We start from the raw sequence: 20,585 nt of genomic DNA, 5'->3' as shown, positions 1-20,585 counted from the left end.
TGGTCTCCCAGGGCGCGGAGCTCAAAAATTTTTCTAAGTCCCACACCTACGAATTTTGGCTAAGTTTTTATGGTCTCCCAGGGCCCGGAGCTCAGAAATTTTTCTAAGTCCCACACCTACGAATTTTGGCTAAGTTTTTATGGTCTCCCAGGGCGCGGAGCTCAAAAATTTTTCTAAGTCCCACACCTACGAATTTTGGCTAAGTTTTTATGGTCTCCCAGGGCCCGGAGCTCAGAAATTTTTCTAAGTCCCACACCTACGAATTTTGGCTAAGTTTTTATGGTCTCCCAGGGCGCGGAGCTCAAAAATTTTTCTAAGTCCCACACCTACGAATTTTGGCTAAGTTTTTATGGTCTCCCAGGGCGCGGAGCTCAAAATTTTTTCTAAGTCCCACACCTCCGAATTTTGACTAAGTTTTTATGGTCTCCCAGGGCGATTCGGAAATTGCACTATGTTCCCCACTCCCGTATTTTGACTAAGTTTTTATGGTCTCCCAGGGCGCGGAACACTGAAATTTTTCGAAGTCCACGTTTTTAACCGCCATCGGTCATTGGTACACCCAGAAGAAACAAAGCCCCGGGAGCTCGGAACATGCAGAGAACCGGAGAAATTCTAAAGACCCAGCGCACGGAACTCAGAACATCCAGAGACCCGGGGAAATTCTAAAGACCCAGCGCGCGGAACTCAGAATCATCCAGAGACCCGGAGAAATTCTAAAGACCCAGCGCACGGAACTCAGAACATCCAGAGACCCGGAGATATTCTAAAGACCCATCGCATGGAACTCAGAACATCCAGAGATCCGGGGAAATTCTTAAGACCCAGCGTACGGAACTCAGAACACATCCAGAGACCCGGGGAAATTCTAAAGACCCAGCGCGCGGAACTCAGAATCATCCAGAGACCCGGAGAAATTCTAAAGACCCAGCGCACGGAACTCAGAACATCCAGAGACCCGGAGATATTCTAAAGACCCATCGCATGGAACTCAGAACATCCAGAGATCCGGGGAAATTCTTAAGACCCAGCGTACGGAACTCAGAACACATCCAGAGACCCGGGGAAATTCTAAAGACCCAGCGCGCGGAACTCAGAATCATCCAGAGACCCGGAGAAATTCTAAAGACCCAGCGCACGGAACTCAGAACATCCAGAGACCCGGAGATATTCTAAAGACCCATCGCATGGAACTCAGAACATCCAGAGATCCGGGGAAATTCTTAAGACCCAGCGTACGGAACTCAGAACACATCCAGAGACCCGGAGAAATTCTAAAGACCCAGCGCGCGGAACTCAGAATCATCCAGAGACCCGGAGAAATTCTAAAGACCCAGCGCACGGAACTCAGAACATCCAGAGACCCGGAGATATTCTAAAGACCCATCGCATGGAACTCAGAACATCCAGAGATCCGGGGAAATTCTTAAGACCCAGCGTACGGAACTCAGAACACATCCAGAGACCCGGGGAAATTCTAAAGACCCAGCGCGCGGAACTCAGAATCATCCAGAGACCCGGAGAAATTCTAAAGACCCAGCGCACGGAACTCAGAACATCCAGAGACCCGGAGATATTCTAAAGACCCATCGCATGGAACTCAGAACATCCAGAGATCCGGGGAAATTCTTAAGACCCAGCGTACGGAACTCAGAACACATCCAGAGACCCGGGGAAATTCTAAAGACCCAGCGCGCGGAACTCAGAATCATCCAGAGACCCGGAGAAATTCTAAAGACCCAGCGCACGGAACTCAGAACATCCAGAGACCCGGAGATATTCTAAAGACCCATCGCATGGAACTCAGAACATCCAGAGATCCGGGGAAATTCTTAAGACCCAGCGTACGGAACTCAGAACACATCCAGAGACCCGGGGAAATTCTAAAGACCCAGCGCGCGGAACTCAGAATCATCCAGAGACCCGGAGAAATTCTAAAGACCCAGCGCACGGAACTCAGAACATCCAGAGACCCGGAGATATTCTAAAGACCCATCGCATGGAACTCAGAACATCCAGAGATCCGGGGAAATTCTTAAGACCCAGCGTACGGAACTCAGAACACATCCAGAGACCCGGGGAAATTCTAAAGACCCAGCGCGCGGAACTCAGAATCATCCAGAGACCCGGAGAAATTCTAAAGACCCAGCGCACGGAACTCAGAACATCCAGAGACCCGGAGATATTCTAAAGACCCATCGCATGGAACTCAGAACATCCAGAGATCCGGGGAAATTCTTAAGACCCAGCGTACGGAACTCAGAACACATCCAGAGACCCGGGGAAATTCTAAAGACCCAGCGCGCGGAACTCAGAATCATCCAGAGACCCGGAGAAATTCTAAAGACCCAGCGCACGGAACTCAGAACATCCAGAGACCCGGAGATATTCTAAAGACCCATCGCATGGAACTCAGAACATCCAGAGATCCGGGGAAATTCTTAAGACCCAGCGTACGGAACTCAGAACACATCCAGAGACCCGGGGAAATTCTAAAGACCCAGCGCGCGGAACTCAGAATCATCCAGAGACCCGGAGAAATTCTAAAGACCCAGCGCACGGAACTCAGAACATCCAGAGACCCGGAGATATTCTAAAGACCCATCGCATGGAACTCAGAACATCCAGAGATCCGGGGAAATTCTTAAGACCCAGCGTACGGAACTCAGAACACATCCAGAGACCCGGGGAAATTCTAAAGACCCAGCGCGCGGAACTCAGAATCATCCAGAGACCCGGAGAAATTCTAAAGACCCAGCGCACGGAACTCAGAACATCCAGAGACCCGGAGATATTCTAAAGACCCATCGCATGGAACTCAGAACATCCAGAGATCCGGGGAAATTCTTAAGACCCAGCGTACGGAACTCAGAACACATCCAGAGACCCGGGGAAATTCTAAAGACCCAGCGCGCGGAACTCAGAATCATCCAGAGACCCGGAGAAATTCTAAAGACCCAGCGCACGGAACTCAGAACATCCAGAGACCCGGAGATATTCTAAAGACCCATCGCATGGAACTCAGAACATCCAGAGATCCGGGGAAATTCTTAAGACCCAGCGTACGGAACTCAGAACACATCCAGAGACCCGGGGACCATTCGGTATTTTTGCGGAAACAACGAAGCTAAGCCGTCGCCACCCTAACCCTAACCCTAACCCTAACCCTAACCCTAACCCTAACCCTAACCCTAACCCTTAGACTAACCGTAAACCTAAATCTTAACCCTAACCTTAACCGTAGACTAACTTAAACCTAATCTTTAACCCAAATTTTAACTTTAGACTAACCATAAACCTAAATCTTAACCCTAACCTTAACCTCACCCTAACCATAACCAATTAACCCTAATTTTTATTACCCTAACTATAACTAATTAACCCTAATTTTTATTACCCTAACTATAACCAATTAACCCTAATTTTTATTACCCTAACCATAACCTAGAGGTTAATAATTAATAAATAGAATAATTTAATTGGACATGGGACACAAGCCTGGGCATGATCACCCTATGGCTGGCCGCCTCGGATGAAGGTGTATAGTGTTTAAAGGCTGAAACACCTGATGACTCTGAGGTACACTACTGATGATGTGTCCTAAAATTTCTTCATTTACTTCTTTAGTCATAACATATTTTAGGTAATAAAATTAATTTAATTTATACTACACCCCAAAACCCAATTACTGAGTGTGATTTAGCACCGTTGTGGACATGAGACCTGATGAGATGATTTCTGAGCCTGATGGTTTGTAAGAGGTCGGCCCGTGCACAACGATGACCCTTGATTTTCTTCGAGGGCATCGGATACTCAGGGTTTATAACCCTGAACTTTAAACCCAACTCAGCCAGTGCCATCCGTAGGCACCCACTGGGGACGTCTACGAGGTAGGCCCGTGCATAACGATGACCCTTGACTTATTGAGGGCATCGTATACCCCGCCAGTGCCACCCATAATTCACTTACCAGGGACGTGTACGAGGTAGGCCCGTGCACCCGCCAGGGCCACCCGTAAACCCACCAGGGACATGTACGAGGTGGGCCCGGGCACCCCGCTAGTGTCACCCGTAATTCACCCACCAAGGTCATGTACGAGGTAGACCTATGCAACGCAAGTGTCACCCGTGTTTCACTCACTAGGGACGTACACGAGGTAGGCCGATGCACCCCGCCAGTGCCACCCGTAATTCACGCACCAGGGATGTATACGAGGTAGGCCCGTGCACCCGCCAGGGCCACCCGTAAACCCACCAGGGACATGTACGAGGTGGGCCCGGGCACCCCGCTAGTGTCACCCGTAATTCACCCACCAAGGTCATGTACGAGGTAGACCCATGCAACGCAAGTGTCACCCGTGTTTCACCCACTAGGGACGTACACGAGGTAGGCCGATGCACCCCGCCAGTGCCACCCGTAATTCACCCACCAGGGACGTGTATGAGGTAGGCCCGTGCAACTCGCCAGTGCCACTCGTGGTTCAAACACGAGGTAGGCCCGTGCACCCTGCCAGTGCCACCAGTAGTCATCCATTGGGTGCAGTTAACTCTCGCTATTGGTCTCTGTCCCTCTGGTATAATTAGAATTATGCTCTATGTGGTAAACATTTTTCGAATCCCCAACAGGAGCCGCTCCGCTGTAACTGTTAGTGAAAACAGTCAGAAACATTAAAAATAAATATAATTATGTTTAAATAAACCATTAAAATTATACAAAATAATCTCCACGGCAACTGTAGTGGAGAGAGAAAAAATAGGAATTATTAAATTACACAAAATAATCTCCACGGCAACTGTAGTGGAGAGAGAAAAAATAGGAATCATTAAATTAGACACAAATAATCTCCACGGCAACTGTAGTGGAGAGAGAAAAAATCTAAAGACTTAGAAAAATAGATATAATTATTTTAATGAGAATAGTTTTTTAAATAAATCATTAAATCATATATATCAATCTCCACGGCAACTGTAGTGGAGAGGAAAAAATAGGAAGGAAACATAATTAAATGACTGGGCCTGTACCTGGAATGTCCAGCAGGGGCCGCTCCACAGCAACTGCAGTGGAGAAAACAGTACATGAAGAAGTGGCAATTCACTGGGTTAGCCGCTACCCACATGGAAAACGGGAAGCAATGCTCCTGCACCTGGAATCTCCAGCAGGAGTTGCTTCACTACAGCTGTAGGTGAGATTAAATAGGAAGATTTAGATTGATAGATTAATTTATACTTTTATTTCTGTACTGTAGGACAGAAAAACAGAAGGAGCGTGACTCATTTGGAAGGGGAAAATCAAGGCTCCTGCAACTGTAATCTCCAGCAGGAGCCGTTCTACTACAACTGTAGGTGAGAAAATAGAGCCATATAAAGCTAGAATAGGCAGTTGGGTTATCCATGACCCATCTGGAAAAATAGAATCAGTGGTCCTGTATCTGGAATCTCCAGCAGGAGCCGTTCCACTGCAACGGGAGGGGTGTAAACCTAGACTTAACTCCTAGGCTTAGCCTTAAGCTAACCCTAGACTCTAAAACCCAACCCTAACACCTAACCTTAACCGTAGACTAACTTAAACCTAATTTTTAACCCTAATCTTAACCTTAGACTAACCGTAAACCTAAATCTTAACCCTAACCTTAACCGTAGACTAACTTAAACCTAATCTTTAACCCAAATTTTAACTTTAGACTAACCATAAACCTAAATCTTAACCCTAACCTTAACCTCACCCTAACCATAACCAATTAACCCTAATTTTTATTACCCTAACTATAACTAATTAACCCTAATTTTTATTACCCTAACTATAACCAATTAACCCTAATTTTTATTACCCTAACCATAACCTAGAGGTTAATAATTAATAAATAGAATAATTTAATTGGACATGGGACACAAGCCTGGGCATGATCACCCTATGGCTGGCCGCCTCGGATGAAGGTGTATAGTGTTTAAAGGCTGAAACACCTGATGACTCTGAGGTACACTACTGATGATGTGTCCTAAAATTTCTTCATTTACTTCTTTAGTCATAACATATCTTAGGTAATAAAATTAATTTAATTTATACTACACCCCAAAACCCAATTACTGAGTGTGATTTAGCACCGTTGTGGACATGAGACCTGATGAGATGATTTCTGAGCCTGATGGTTTGTAAGAGGTCGGCCCGTGCACAACGATGACCCTTGATTTTCTTCGAGGGCATCGGATACTCAGGGTTTATAACCCTGAACTTTAAACCCAACTCAGCCAGTGCCATCCGTAGTCACCCACTGGGGACGTCTACGAGGTAGGCCCGTGCATAACGATGACCCTTGACTTATTGAGGGCATCGTATACCCCGCCAGTGCCACCCATAATTCACTTACCAGGGACGTGTACGAGGTAGGCCCGTGCACCCGCCAGGGCCACCCGTAAACCCATCAGGGACATGTACGAGGTGGGCCCGGGCACCCCGCTAGTGTCACCCGTAATTCACCCACCAAGGTCATGTACGAGGTAGACCTATGCAACGCAAGTGTCACCCGTGTTTCACTCACTAGGGACGTACACGAGGTAGGCCGATGCACCCCGCCAGTGCCACCCGTAATTCACGCACCAGGGATGTATACGAGGTAGGCCCGTGCACCCGCCAGGGCCACCCGTAAACCCACCAGGGACATGTACGAGGTGGGCCCGGGCACCCCGCTAGTGTCACCCGTAATTCACCCACCAAGGTCATGTACGAGGTAGACCCATGCAACGCAAGTGTCACCCGTGTTTCACCCACTAGGGACGTACACGAGGTAGGCCGATGCACCCCGCCAGTGCCACCCGTAATTCACCCACCAGGGACGTGTATGAGGTAGGCCCGTGCAACTCGCCAGTGCCACTCGTGGTTCAAACACGAGGTAGGCCCGTGCACCCTGCCAGTGCCACCAGTAGTCATCCATTGGGTGCAGTTAACTCTCGCTATTGGTCTCTGTCCCTCTGGTATAATTAGAATTATGCTCTATGTGGTAAACATTTTTCGAATCCCCAACAGGAGCCGCTCCGCTGTAACTGTTAGTGAAAACAGTCAGAAACATTAAAAATAAATATAATTATGTTTAAATAAACCATTAAAATTATACAAAATAATCTCCACGGCAACTGTAGTGGAGAGAGAAAAAATAGGAATTATTAAATTACACAAAATAATCTCCACGGCAACTGTAGTGGAGAGAGAAAAAATAGGAATCATTAAATTAGACACAAATAATCTCCACGGCAACTGTAGTGGAGAGAGAAAAAATCTAAAGACTTAGAAAAATAGATATAATTATTTTAATGAGAATAGTTTTTTAAATAAATCATTAAATCATATATATCAATCTCCACGGCAACTGTAGTGGAGAGGAAAAAATAGGAAGGAAACATAATTAAATGACTGGGCCTGTACCTGGAATGTCCAGCAGGGGCCGCTCCACAGCAACTGCAGTGGAGAAAACAGTACATGAAGAAGTGGCAATTCACTGGGTTAGCCGCTACCCACATGGAAAACGGGAAGCAATGCTCCTGCACCTGGAATCTCCAGCAGGAGTTGCTTCACTACAGCTGTAGGTGAGATTAAATAGGAAGATTTAGATTGATAGATTAATTTATACTTTTATTTCTGTACTGTAGGACAGAAAAACAGAAGGAGCGTGACTCATTTGGAAGGGGAAAATCAAGGCTCCTGCAACTGTAATCTCCAGCAGGAGCCGTTCTACTACAACTGTAGGTGAGAAAATAGAGCCATATAAAGCTAGAATAGGCAGTTGGGTTATCCATGACCTATCTGGAAAAATAGAATCAGTGGTCCTGTATCTGGAATCTCCAGCAGGAGCCGTTCCACTGCAACGGGAGGGGTGTAAACCTAGACTTAACTCCTAGGCTTAGCCTTAAGCTAACCCTAGACTCTAAAACCCAACCCTAACACCTAACCTTAACCGTAGACTAACTTAAACCTAATTTTTAACCCAAATTTTAACTTTAGACTAACCATAAACCTAAATCTTAACCCTAACCTTAACCGTAGACTACCTTAAACCTAATCTTTAACCCAAATTTTAACTTTAGACTAACCATAAACCTAAATCTTAACCCTAACCTTTAACCTCACCCTAACCATAACCAATTAACCCTAATTTTTATTACCCTAACTATAACTAATTAACCCTAATTTTTATTACCCTAACTATAACCAATTAACCCTAATTTTTATTACCCTAACCATAACCTAGAGGTTAATAATTAATAAATAGAATAATTTAATTGGACATGGGACACAAGCCTGGGCATGATCACCCTATGGCTGGCCGCCTCGGATGAAGGTGTATAGTGTTTAAAGGCTGAAACACCTGATGACTCTGAGGTACACTACTGATGATGTGTCCTAAAATTTCTTCATTTACTTCTTTAGTCATAACATATTTTAGGTAATAAAATTAATTTAATTTATACTACACCCCAAAACCCAATTACTGAGTGTGATTTAGCACCGTTGTGGACATGAGACCTGATGAGATGATTTCTGAGCCTGATGGTTTGTAAGAGGTCGGCCCGTGCACAACGATGACCCTTGATTTTCTTCGAGGGCATCGGATACTCAGGGTTTATAACCCTGAACTTTAAACCTAACCCTAACCCTAACCCTAACCCTAACCCTAACCCTAACCCTAACCCTAACCCTAACCCTAACCCTAACCCTAAAACCCTAACCCTAACCCTAACCCTAACCCTAACCCTAACCCCTAACCCTAACCCTAACCCTAACCTTAACCAAACCCCCCCCCCCCCCCCCCCAAAATTCCCCCCAAAAAAACAACCTGAAATTAAATCTGCCCCTAAACCTAAAACCTAACCCTAAACCTAACCTTAACCCTAATCCCAAAATGCTAGCCCTAAAACCTAACCTAACCTGAAATCAAATCTGCCCTTAAACCTAAAACCTAACCCTAAACCTAACCTTAACCCTAATCCTAAAATGCTAGCCCTAAAACCTAACCTAACCTGAAATCAAATCTGCCCTTAAACCTAAAACCTAACCCTAAACTTAACCTTAACCCTAATCCTAAAATGATAGCCCTAAAACCTAACCTAACTTGAAATTAAATCTGCCCTTAAACCTAAAACCTAACCCTAAACCTAACCTTAACCCTAATCCCAAAACACTAGCCCTAAAACCTAACCTAATCTGGAATTAAATCTACCCTTAAACCTAAAACCTAACCCTAAACCTAACCTAATCTTAACCCTAGTCCCAAAAGAAACCTAACTATAAACATTAGACCCAAAACCTAATCTTAACCCTGCCCTTGCCTTAAACCTAACCTTAACCCCAAACTTAGTTCTTAGTCCCTTGTGGCCATAGCCCTGAATCCTAAATACCCTAATCCAGCCAGTGCCATCTACAGTCATTGGATTACAGAAGAATGCCATCTCTCCCTTGTCTCTTCCTTTTCCTGGAACAAGAAAAATCTCAAAGGGTCAAATTAAAACACATTGGACATTTTTTTAAAAAATAATTATTTACTTAATGGTTTAAATTTCAATGGGCATTTCCATAAAAAAGAAACTTCATATAGTTTAGGAACACAGAACATTCATTCATAAATATAATAGCAATTGACCTCTAAAAACAATGGATTAAAATAGGAGACATAAATTAAATATTATCTTCCAAATTAATATATTAACATCCACTTTAAAAACATTTAAACATTACCTTTAATGATCTTTCATCTTTCTATGTAATTATTTTTCCTTATTTTTCCTTATTTTTCATTAAATAGAGAAAAGATTAGGTGAAAAGGAGCCTTTTCTGCTCATCAGAAAAAGGACCTAATTTAATAACCTCCAACGGCCACTAGATGGCGGTCGAACAACACAGATGACGGAGAGCATCGTTTAAAATTTCAAACGGTCAACTAGGGGCGGTCCTACAACAGAGCTGAGCAAGGAGCTGAGTAGGACTCACATTACACAGCCAGATCCACTCGGAGAGAGACACGGACAGACAGTCATCTACTTCTCTACCTTTCTCCTGAGACAAGACCACAAAAGCTCTTTTTAGAGCTCCAACTTTAAACTTTCTTTTGATTTATTTCATTTCAGACTTCAATTGGATTTAATTTAATTTACTTTGTTGATTTAAATATTTTTTCCCTATTTGGGGAAAGCTCATTTCTCTCCACTTGGGAAGGAGCATTATTTGAATCTTCCTTCAATTCTCTCTCCCTTTTTGGTAAAGAGAAAAAATATATATTCTTTTTATTTATTTTTTTTTGGTTTTCCCTGTTTACTCTACTGAGTTTATCTGACTTTTCCTACTTAGGTAGAGCCAGACCTGAAATTTTTCCCTTGTAAAAGCTCTCTCCCTATACGAGAAGAGAATTCTTTTTGGAAAGGGATTTTTGTTTTTGTATGTTTTTGTATCTTTTCTAGGTAGGAAAGACCTTTTGCCACAAAAACAGATTCTCAATTTTTTTACACAAGTCTGTGCCTGAAGAAGGTTTTGTTAAAAACCGAAACGTTGCAACAACAGACTTGTATCTCAAAATTTAAAAATGTTTCAGTATAGACCTGGTCAAAATATGCAATTTAAAAGACAGGAACCTCGATTCTGGATGAGGTCTTCTGAGAGAGAGCCCCGTTACCACTGGATCAGACCTGACGTACGGTTTTTCCGGGCTGACAGTGGACCCAGGTCTCAGTATAGGAGACCTGAATGGCGTGATTATCGGCCTTTTCCGCCTGAAATCACAAGGGTTCGGGGACCTGTAAACAGATACGGCTACTCACATTTTCCCAACCGTGGGAATAATGTAAATTTTTCGAAACCCCAGGAACGGGATACAATACGTACCTGGACCAAAAACCACAGTGCTCCGGCACTGCAAAACCCAAGCGGCAAACAGGGTGCCGCACCTGCAAAACAGAGGATAAAACAAAATAACAAACACAAAAATAGGAAACACAACACAAAGAACACAAATACAAATCTAGCTAACCCACAAACAAACACACAGGACAAAAATAGTGCTACTTACAAAAGATTTACTGGTCTGGTGAGGATTTTATTTAATCTGATGCGGTCTCACCACCACATGGAGATGGTTGCGGCTAACGCTGAAACAGAGCCCCCAACTTTCTCCAGACTAACTGCTTACCTTTCTAAAGTGGTGAAACCAGCAAACATAACACCCCAGACCAGAATCTTGTTAGAGGGAAATGCTAGAAACTGGGCCTACACCACACGGCTCATACTCACAGAGCATTATCAAACACACATTAGCCAGGAAACAGCAGAGCTAATAAAGGTGGGGGTGCAGGACATGAGAGAGGCACTAGAGGTCGCCACTAGATGGTACCAAAAAAGGTACCCAAAGAAATACATGGGGGGTGCAGTTAATAGTGTAGAAAAAATTATTTCCACACTTCAAAGCACACCTGAGGCTGTAAGGGAGGAACAGGGGATAAATATGCCCTCAGTGCAGGAGATTCCTCTAGATGAGGAGGATTTTCCACCTTTGCCCCAGCGGGTGGATACTCCCTCGCCACAGTCCACATCATGGGGAACTTTAACCCCTTTTCCTATCGCTCTGCCACCTCGTCCACCCAGAAAACAGTCCCGACAAAGGATCAAGAGACGAGAGTCTGCAATTAAAAATCCAGCAGTCGCCCATACGGAAGACTGTCTGGATTTAATCCAGATTCTGCCCTGTGCTGACACACAAGAGACTAGGAACCCGCCGCTTATTGAGGAGCCGCGGAGGGAGTCCTTGTGTTTGTCACCAGCAATTGTGGAGGTGCATGCAGAGAGCAGCACTCCCACGCACACCCAGGGAACCGATGAGGACCCTCAGGTGAGATTGCTGGCAGAACCTGACTCCGCATTAAGCCCTGAAATACCCTTCACTCCAATGGTGAGGACTAAAGGGAGTGTACTGGATGAGATCATTTCACCAGTCGATCCCTTAGGCAGTGTTCCTAGAGAGGAACGAGAGGTGAGCCTCTTGCCGAACCCTCCCATGGAACCAGTGGTGGTGGGTCCAAAGACAGTAGGGACCTTTAGGCCCATCAGACATATTAATACTAATAAGAAACTTTCCACTTGGAACTTCAATGCTCGTAAACCTGTGTGCATCCTGGGTGATTCGAATTTGGCCAAAATTCCAGAACACCCATATGAAAATATTCAAATTGACAGCTATCCAGGAGCTACATTTAGGCATGCAGAGAGCATACTAAACAGGGCAAAATTTCAAAATAAGGTGGAAACAGTTATTCTGTCATTTGGCATCAACCACCGCAACCAAAAATGTAAGGAGACGGCTGTAAAACAGATCCAGCGGGCTTTAAAGGTGGCAGAAGAGAAATTCGCAGACGCCACGATCTGGATCCCTTTAATTAATTTCTCCAGAGCCCTGAAATCAGAGGAACAAAACACTTTAACAGGCATTAACAAACACATGACGAAAAATATGCCTCACCTTCCTCTCTTACCAGCAGCCCAATTCAAGGTCAAACCGGACAGAGTGCACTGGACACCGGATTGTGCCAGGGCCATGCTGGATCATTGGGTGAATCACTTAAACTACCCAGCCCTGTGAACCTGAAAAAGGGTCTAAAGAGGGGGGAAGAGGTCTTAAACCTATCCAAACATTTTACCCCTACAAAAAGTCAAATTAGACTATTAAACAAGGGCTTAACTTTCATACCCACTCCCAAAGTAGACCTTGACATGAAAAAACAAATTAATTTGGATGTACAACAATACCATAGAAGGCTACTTTTAGCCTCTTACTTCAGATATGATGAAGGGTCTGAGCCCCTTCCATTCACCCCCAAGTCCGCATGGACTCCGAGACTGTCTCAGGTACCTAACACCGTGAGAAAGATCATTAGAGCAGATAAATACGCGGTGAAAAACTTACCGTGGAATTATAGAGAAGTTCCAAACCTGGATAGGGAGGAACAGCGGGCTCTGAGACAGCTTCGCGATGACACGTCCCTGGTCATCAAACCTGCTGATAAGGGAAGTGTCACGGTGATCATGGATAGGGACGCCTATGTGAGGGAAGCAGAGAGACAACTTACATCAGGAAAATTACTATAAGAAGCTCTCTGAACCTATCTTCCTAAAAACAGTTCCAGAGGTTCACAATATCCTGGCAGAATTACGGAAAGGAGGATTTATTAACAAAAAACAGGAAACTTACCTTAAGGGCCCTGACAGTCCACGTCAGAGGCTCTTCTATCTCCTTCCTAAAATCCATAAGGACCCTCTGTCCTGGAGTGTTCCTTTTGAAATGCCACCAGGCCGACCCATTGTATCTGACTGTGGTAGTGAGACCTACGCCACAGCAGAATACATAGAACATTTTCTGAATCCAATTAGCACCAGACACCCAAGCTACATTAAGGACACATATGATTTCATAGATAAGATCAAGAACATCCACCTTCCACCTGACTGCCTCCTGTTCACCGTGGATATAGACAGTCTCTATACTAACATAGAGACTCCAGCGGGACTGGAGGCGGTGAAAGAGTGGTTCACGCGATACCCTGATAAAAGCAGACCTGACAATTTATTACTAAAATTATTGGAAATAAATTTAACTAAGAATGATTTTGAATTTGACTCCAAATTTTACCTTCAGGTCAAGGGTACTGCGATGGGGAAGAGGTTTGCCCCATCATATGCCAACATTTTTATGGCCCGATGGGAGGAAGCGGCACTTGCTGCGTGGCACACCAAGCCTCTCTATTATTATAGATTCCTTGATGACATCTGGGGGGTCTGGTCTGGAACAGAAGAGGAATTCACACAGTTCACAGACCATCTTAATCGATTTAATCAATCGATTAGGATTAAATACACCTTACACAAAACAGAGGTCAATTTTTTGGACACTGTAACCTATAAAGGTGATGGTTTTCTAAAGGACCATAAACTTCATGTCAAGGTCTACTTTAAGGAAACAGATACACATGCCCTTCTGTTTAAGTCCAGCTATCACCCTAAGCACACCTTTAGGGGGATTGTTAAATCTCAACTCCTGAGATTCCGCAGAATCTGCACTCAGGAGGAGGATTTCTGGACGGCAAAAGAAATCCTTTTTCAGGCCCTCAGACGACGCGGATACTCCCGTTCATTTCTTCGGGGATGCCTGGAGGGATATCTGTCCACAAAAGAGAAGGAAACCACGGAAATGATTCCATTGATCACCACATTCTCGAAAGGGAGTGTGGATCTCAATAAAAAATTAAAAGAGAATTTCACCAATTTTACCATGTCTGATGGAATGCTGAATAATCACAGGATAATCTCGGCCTATCGTAAGAATAAAAATTTGAAAGACTTATTAGTACACACCAAATTAACTCCATTACAGGGAACCAAAACCAAACCCAATAATATTAAGGAATTTGAACCCAAACGTTGGATCTCCAATCCAAACACTAAAAATTTATTTCCAATTTGGCCACCTCTAAAACCGGACATCTCAAATTGTGTCTACTTAATTTATTGTGATAAATGTAATGTACAATATGTGGGTGAGACCAAGAATAACTTGGCTACCCGCATGTACCAGCACAGACACAATTTGAGATACGGAAAAGAGGCTCACACCCTGTTGATTCAGCATTTCATCAGACATGGATCGGAATCACTGAGGGTTATGGGACTGGAGTACAGTCCTCTGTGGTCCCTCAGCACCAGAAAGAAAAAAGAGAGGGAATGGATAGAGAAACTGGGATCGATGCATCCAGGGGGCCTGAACGAACAAAAAAGGATCATTTTATAAATCTGTACGGGAATTAAGGAGAATGGGAGAATGGATAGTTTGTGATTAATGACAGTGGATAGGCCAGTGCACAACACAGGTACCAGACCAGTGGGGTTTCCCTAATTGGCTGGTGGCCGTGGGGATTTGGGACTTTGGTGATGGGGGACTATCTAAAGGATTGCACCTGATCCTTAATCCCACCGCTAACCCTAATCTGGACCCTGGCCCTAAACTTAGACTTAATCTTGTCCTTAAACCTAACCTTAACCCTGCCCCTAACCCTAACCTTAACCAAACACCCCCCCCCCCCCCCCCCCAAATAAACAACCTGAAATTAAATCTGCCCCTAAACCTAAAACCTAACCCTAAACCTAACCTTAACCCTAATCCCAAAATGCTAGCCCTAAAACCTAACCTAACCTGAAATCAAATCTGCCCTTAAACCTAAAACCTAACCCTAAACCTAACCTTAACCCTAATCCCAAAACACTAGCCCTAAAACCTAACCTAACCTGAAATCAAATCTGCCCTTAAACCTAAAACCTAACCCTAAACTTAACCTTAACCCTAATCCCAAAACACTAGCCCTAAAACCTAACCTAATCTGGAATTAAATCTGCCCCTAAACCTAAAACCTAACCCTAAACTTAACCTTAACCCTAATCCTAAAACGATAGCCCTAACCTAACCTGAAATTAAATCGGCCCTTAAACCTAAAACCTAACCCTAAACCTAACCTTAACCCTAATCCCAAAACACTAGCCCTAAAACCTAACCTAATCTGGAATTAAATCTACCCTTAAACCTAAAACCTAACCCTAAACCTAACCTAATCTTAACCCTAGTCCCAAAAGAAACCTAACTATAAACATTAGACCCAAAACCTAATCTTAACCCTGCCCTTGCCTTAAACCTAACCTTAACCCCAAACTTAGTTCTTAGTCCCTTGTGGCCATGGCCCTAAATCCTAAATACCCTAATCCAGCCAGTGCCATCTACAGTCATTGGATTACAGAAGAATGCCATCTCTCCCTTGTCTCTTCCTTTTCCTGGAACAAGAAAAATCTCAAAGGGTCAAATTAAAACACATTGGACATTTTTTTAAAAAAATAATTATTTACTTCATGGTTTAAATTTCAATGGGCATTTCCATAAAAAAGAAACTTCATATAGTTTAGGAACACAGAACATTCATTCATAAATATAATAGCAATTGACCTCTAAAAACAATGGATTAAAATAGGAGACATAAATTAAATATTATCTTCCAAATTAATATATTAACATCCACTTTAAAAACATTTAAACATTACCTTTAATGATATTTCATTTTTCTATGTAATTATTTTTCCTTATTTCTACTTATTTTTCACTAAAAAGAGAAAAGATTAGGTGAAAAGGAGCCTTTTCTGCTCATCAGAAAAAGAACCTAATTTAATAACCTTCAACGGCCACTAGATGGCGGTCGAACAACACAGATGACGGAGAGCATCGTTTAAAATTTCAAACGGTCAACTAGGGGCGGTCCTACAACAGAGCTGAGCAAGGAGCTGAGTAGGACTCACATTACACAGCCAGATCCACTCGGAGAGAGACACGGACAGACAGTCATCTACTTCTCTACCTTTCTCCTGAGACAAGACCACAAAAGCTCTTTTTAGAGCTCCAACTTTAAACTTTCTTTTGATTTATTTCATTTCAGACTTCAATTGGATTTAATTTAATTTACTTTGTTGATTTAAATATTTTTTCCCTATTTGGGGAAAGCTCATTTCTCTCCACTTGGGAAGGAGCATTATTTGAATCTTCCTTCAATTCTCTCTCCCTTTTTGGTAAAGAGAAAAAAATATATATTCTTTTTATTTATTTTTTTTGGTTTTCCCTGTTTACTCTACTGAGTTTATCTGACTTTTCCTACTTAGGAAGAGCCAGACCTGAAATTTTTCCCTTGTAAAAGCTCTCTCCCTATACGAGAAGAGAATTCTTTTTGGAAAGGGATTTTTGTTTTTGTATGTTTTTGTATCTTTTCTATGTAGGAAAGACCTTTTGCTACAAAAACAGATTCTCAATTTTTTTATACAAGTCTGTGCCTGAAGAAGGTTTTGTTAAAAACCGAAACGTTGCAACAACAGACTTGTATCTCAAAATTTAAAAATGTTTCAGTATAGACCTGGTCAAAATATGCAATTTAAAAGACAGGAACCTCGATTCTGGATGAGGTCTTCTGAGAGAGAGCCCCGTTACCACTGGATCAGACCTGACGTACGGTTTTTCCGGGCTGACAGTGGACCCAGGTCTCAGTATAGGAGACCTGAATGGCGTGATTATCAGCCTTTTCCGCCTGAAATCACAAGGGTTCGGGGACCTGTAAACAGATACAGCTACTCACATTTTCCCAACCGTGGGAATAATGTAAATTTTTCGAAACCCCAGGAACGGGATACAATACGTACCTGGACCAAAAACCACAGTGCTTCGGCACTGCAAAACCCAAGCGGCAAACAGGGTGCCGCACCTGCAAAACAGAGGATAAAACAAAATAACAAACACAAAAATAGGAAACACAACACAAAGAACACAAATACAAATCTAGCTAACCCACAAACAAACACACAGGACAAAAATAGTGCTACTTACAAAAGATTTACTGGTCTGGTGAGGATTTTATTTAATCTGATGCGGTCTCACCACCACATGGAGATGGTTGCGGCTAACGCTGAAACAGAACCCCCAACCTTCTCCAGACTAACTGCTTACCTTTCTAAAGTGGTGAAACCAGCAAACATAACACCCCAGACCAGAATCTTGTTAGAGGGGAATGCTAGAAACTGGGCCTACACCACACGGCTCATACTCACAGAGCATTATCAAACACACATTAGCCAGGAAACAGCAGAGCTAATAAAGGTGGGGGTGCAGGACATGAGAGAGGCACTAGAGGTCGCCACTAGATGGTACCAAAAAAGGTACCCAAAGAAATACATGGGGGGTGCAGTTAATAGTGTAGAAAAAATTATTTCCACACTTCAAAGCACACCTGAGGCTGTAAGGGAGGAACAGGGGATAAATATGCCCTCAGTGCAGGAGATTCCTCTAGATGAGGAGGATTTTCCACCTTTGCCCCAGCGGGTGGATACTCCCTCGCCACAGTCCACATCATGGGGAACTTTAACCCCTTTTCCTATCGCTCTGCCACCTCGTCCACCCAGAAAACAGTCCCGACAAAGAATCAAGAGACGAGAGTCTGCAATTAAAAATCCAGCAGTCGCCCATACGGAAGACTGTCTGGATTTAATCCAGATTCTGCCCTGTGCTGACACACAAGAGACTAGGAACCCGCCGCTTATTGAGGAGCCGCGGAGGGAGTCCTTGTGTTTGTCACCAGCAATTGTGGAGGTGCATGCAGAGAGCAGCACTCCCACGCACACCCAGGGAACCGATGAGGACCCTCAGGTGAGATTGCTGGCAGAACCTGACTCCGCATTAAGCCCTGAAATACCCTTCACTCCAATGGGGAGGACTAAAAGGAGTGTACTGGATGAGATCATTTCACCAGTCGATCCCTTAGGCAGTGTTCCTAGAGAGGAACGAGAGGTGAGCCTCTTGCCGAACCCTCCCATGGAACCAGTGGTGGTGAGTCCAAAGATAGGAGGGACCTTTAGGCCCACCAGACATATTAATACTAATAAGAAACTTTCCACTTGGAACTTCAATGCTCGTAAACCTGTGTGCATCCTGGGTGATTCGAATTTGGCCAAAATTCCAGAACACCCATATGAAAATATTCAAATTGACAGCTATCCAGGAGCTACATTTAGGCATGCAGAGAGCATACTAAACAGGGCAAAATTTCAAAATAAGGTGGAAACAGTTATTCTGTCATTTGGCATCAACCACCGCAACCAAAAATGTAAGGAGACGGCTGTAAAACAGATCCAGCGGGCTTTAAAGGTGGCAGAAGAGAAATTCGCAGACGCCACGATCTGGATCCCTTTAATTAATTTCTCCAGAGCCCTGAAATCAGAGGAACAAAACACTTTAACAGGCATTAACAAACACATGACGAAAAATATGCCTCACCTTCCTCTCTTACCAGCAGCCCAATTCAAGGTCAAACCGGACAGAGTGCACTGGACACCGGATTGTGCCAGGGCCATGCTGGATCATTGGGTGAATCACTTAAACTACCCAGCCCTGTGAACCTGAAAAAGGGTCTAAAGAGGGGGGAAGAGGTCTTAAACCTATCCAAACATTTTACCCCTACAAAAAGTCAAATTAGACTATTAAACAAGGGCTTAACTTTCATACCCACTCCCAAAGTAGACCTTGACATGAAAAAACAAATTAATTTGGATGTACAACAATACCATAGAAGGCTACTTTTAGCCTCTTACTTCAGATATGATGAAGGGTCTGAGCCCCTTCCATTCACCCCCAAGTCCGCATGGACTCCGAGACTGTCTCAGGTACCTAACACCGTGAGAAAGATCATTAGAGCAGATAAATACGCGGTGAAAAACTTTCCGTGGAATTATAGAGAAGTTCCAAACCTGGATAGGGAGGAACAGCGGGCTCTGAGACAGCTTCGCGATGACACGTCCCTGGTCATCAAACCTGCTGATAAGGGAAGTGTCACGGTGATCATGGATAGGGACGCCTATGTGAGGGAAGCAGAGAGACAATTACATCAGGAAAATTACTATAAGAAGCTCTCTGAACCTATCTTCCTAAAAACAGTTCCAGAGGTTCACAATATCCTGGCAGAATTACGGAAAGGAGGATTTATTAACAAAAAACAGGAAACTTACCTTAAGGGCCCTGACAGTCCACGTCAGAGGCTCTTCTATCTCCTTCCTAAAATCCATAAGGACCCTCTGTCCTGGAGTGTTCCTTTTGAAATGCCACCAGGCCGACCCATTGTATCTGACTGTGGTAGTGAGACCTACGCCACAGCAGAATACATAGAACATTTTCTGAATCCAATTAGCACCAGACACCCAAGCTACATTAAGGACACATATGATTTCATAGATAAGATCAAGAACATCCACCTTCCACCTGACTGCCTCCTGTTCACCGTGGATATAGACAGTCTCTATACTAACATAGAGACTCCAGCGGGACTGGAGGCGGTGAAAGAGTGGTTCACGCGATACCCTGATAAAAGCAGACCTGACAATTTATTACTAAAATTATTGGAAATAAATTTAACTAAGAATGATTTTGAATTTGACTCCAAATTTTACCTTCAGGTCAAGGGTACTGCGATGGGGAAGAGGTTTGCCCCATCATATGCCAACATTTTTATGGCCCGATGGGAGGAAGCGGCACTTGCTGCGTGGCACACCAAGCCTCTCTATTATTATAGATTCCTTGATGACATCTGGGGGGTCTGGTCTGGAACAGAAGAGGAATTCACACAGTTCACAGACCATCTTAATCGATTTAATCAATCGATTAGGATTAAATACACCTTACACAAAACAGAGGTCAATTTTTTGGACACTGTAACCTATAAAGGTGATGGTTTTCTAAAGGACCATAAACTTCATGTCAAGGTCTACTTTAAGGAAACAGATACACATGCCCTTCTGTTTAAGTCCAGCTATCACCCTAAGCACACCTTTAGGGGGATTGTTAAATCTCAACTCCTGAGATTCCGCAGAATCTGCACTCAGGAGGAGGATTTCTGGACGGCAAAAGAAATCCTTTTTCAGGCCCTCAGACGACGCGGATACTCCCGTTCATTTCTTCGGGGATGCCTGGAGGGATATCTGTCCACAAAAGAGAAGGA

This window comes from Pygocentrus nattereri, chromosome 11 (genome assembly GCF_015220715.1).
Source record: "Pygocentrus nattereri isolate fPygNat1 chromosome 11, fPygNat1.pri, whole genome shotgun sequence".
Classification (NCBI taxonomy): domain Eukaryota; kingdom Metazoa; phylum Chordata; class Actinopteri; order Characiformes; family Serrasalmidae; genus Pygocentrus; species Pygocentrus nattereri.
The sequence above is the reverse complement of the archived record's forward strand: the minus strand, read 5'-3'. Positions refer to the sequence as shown.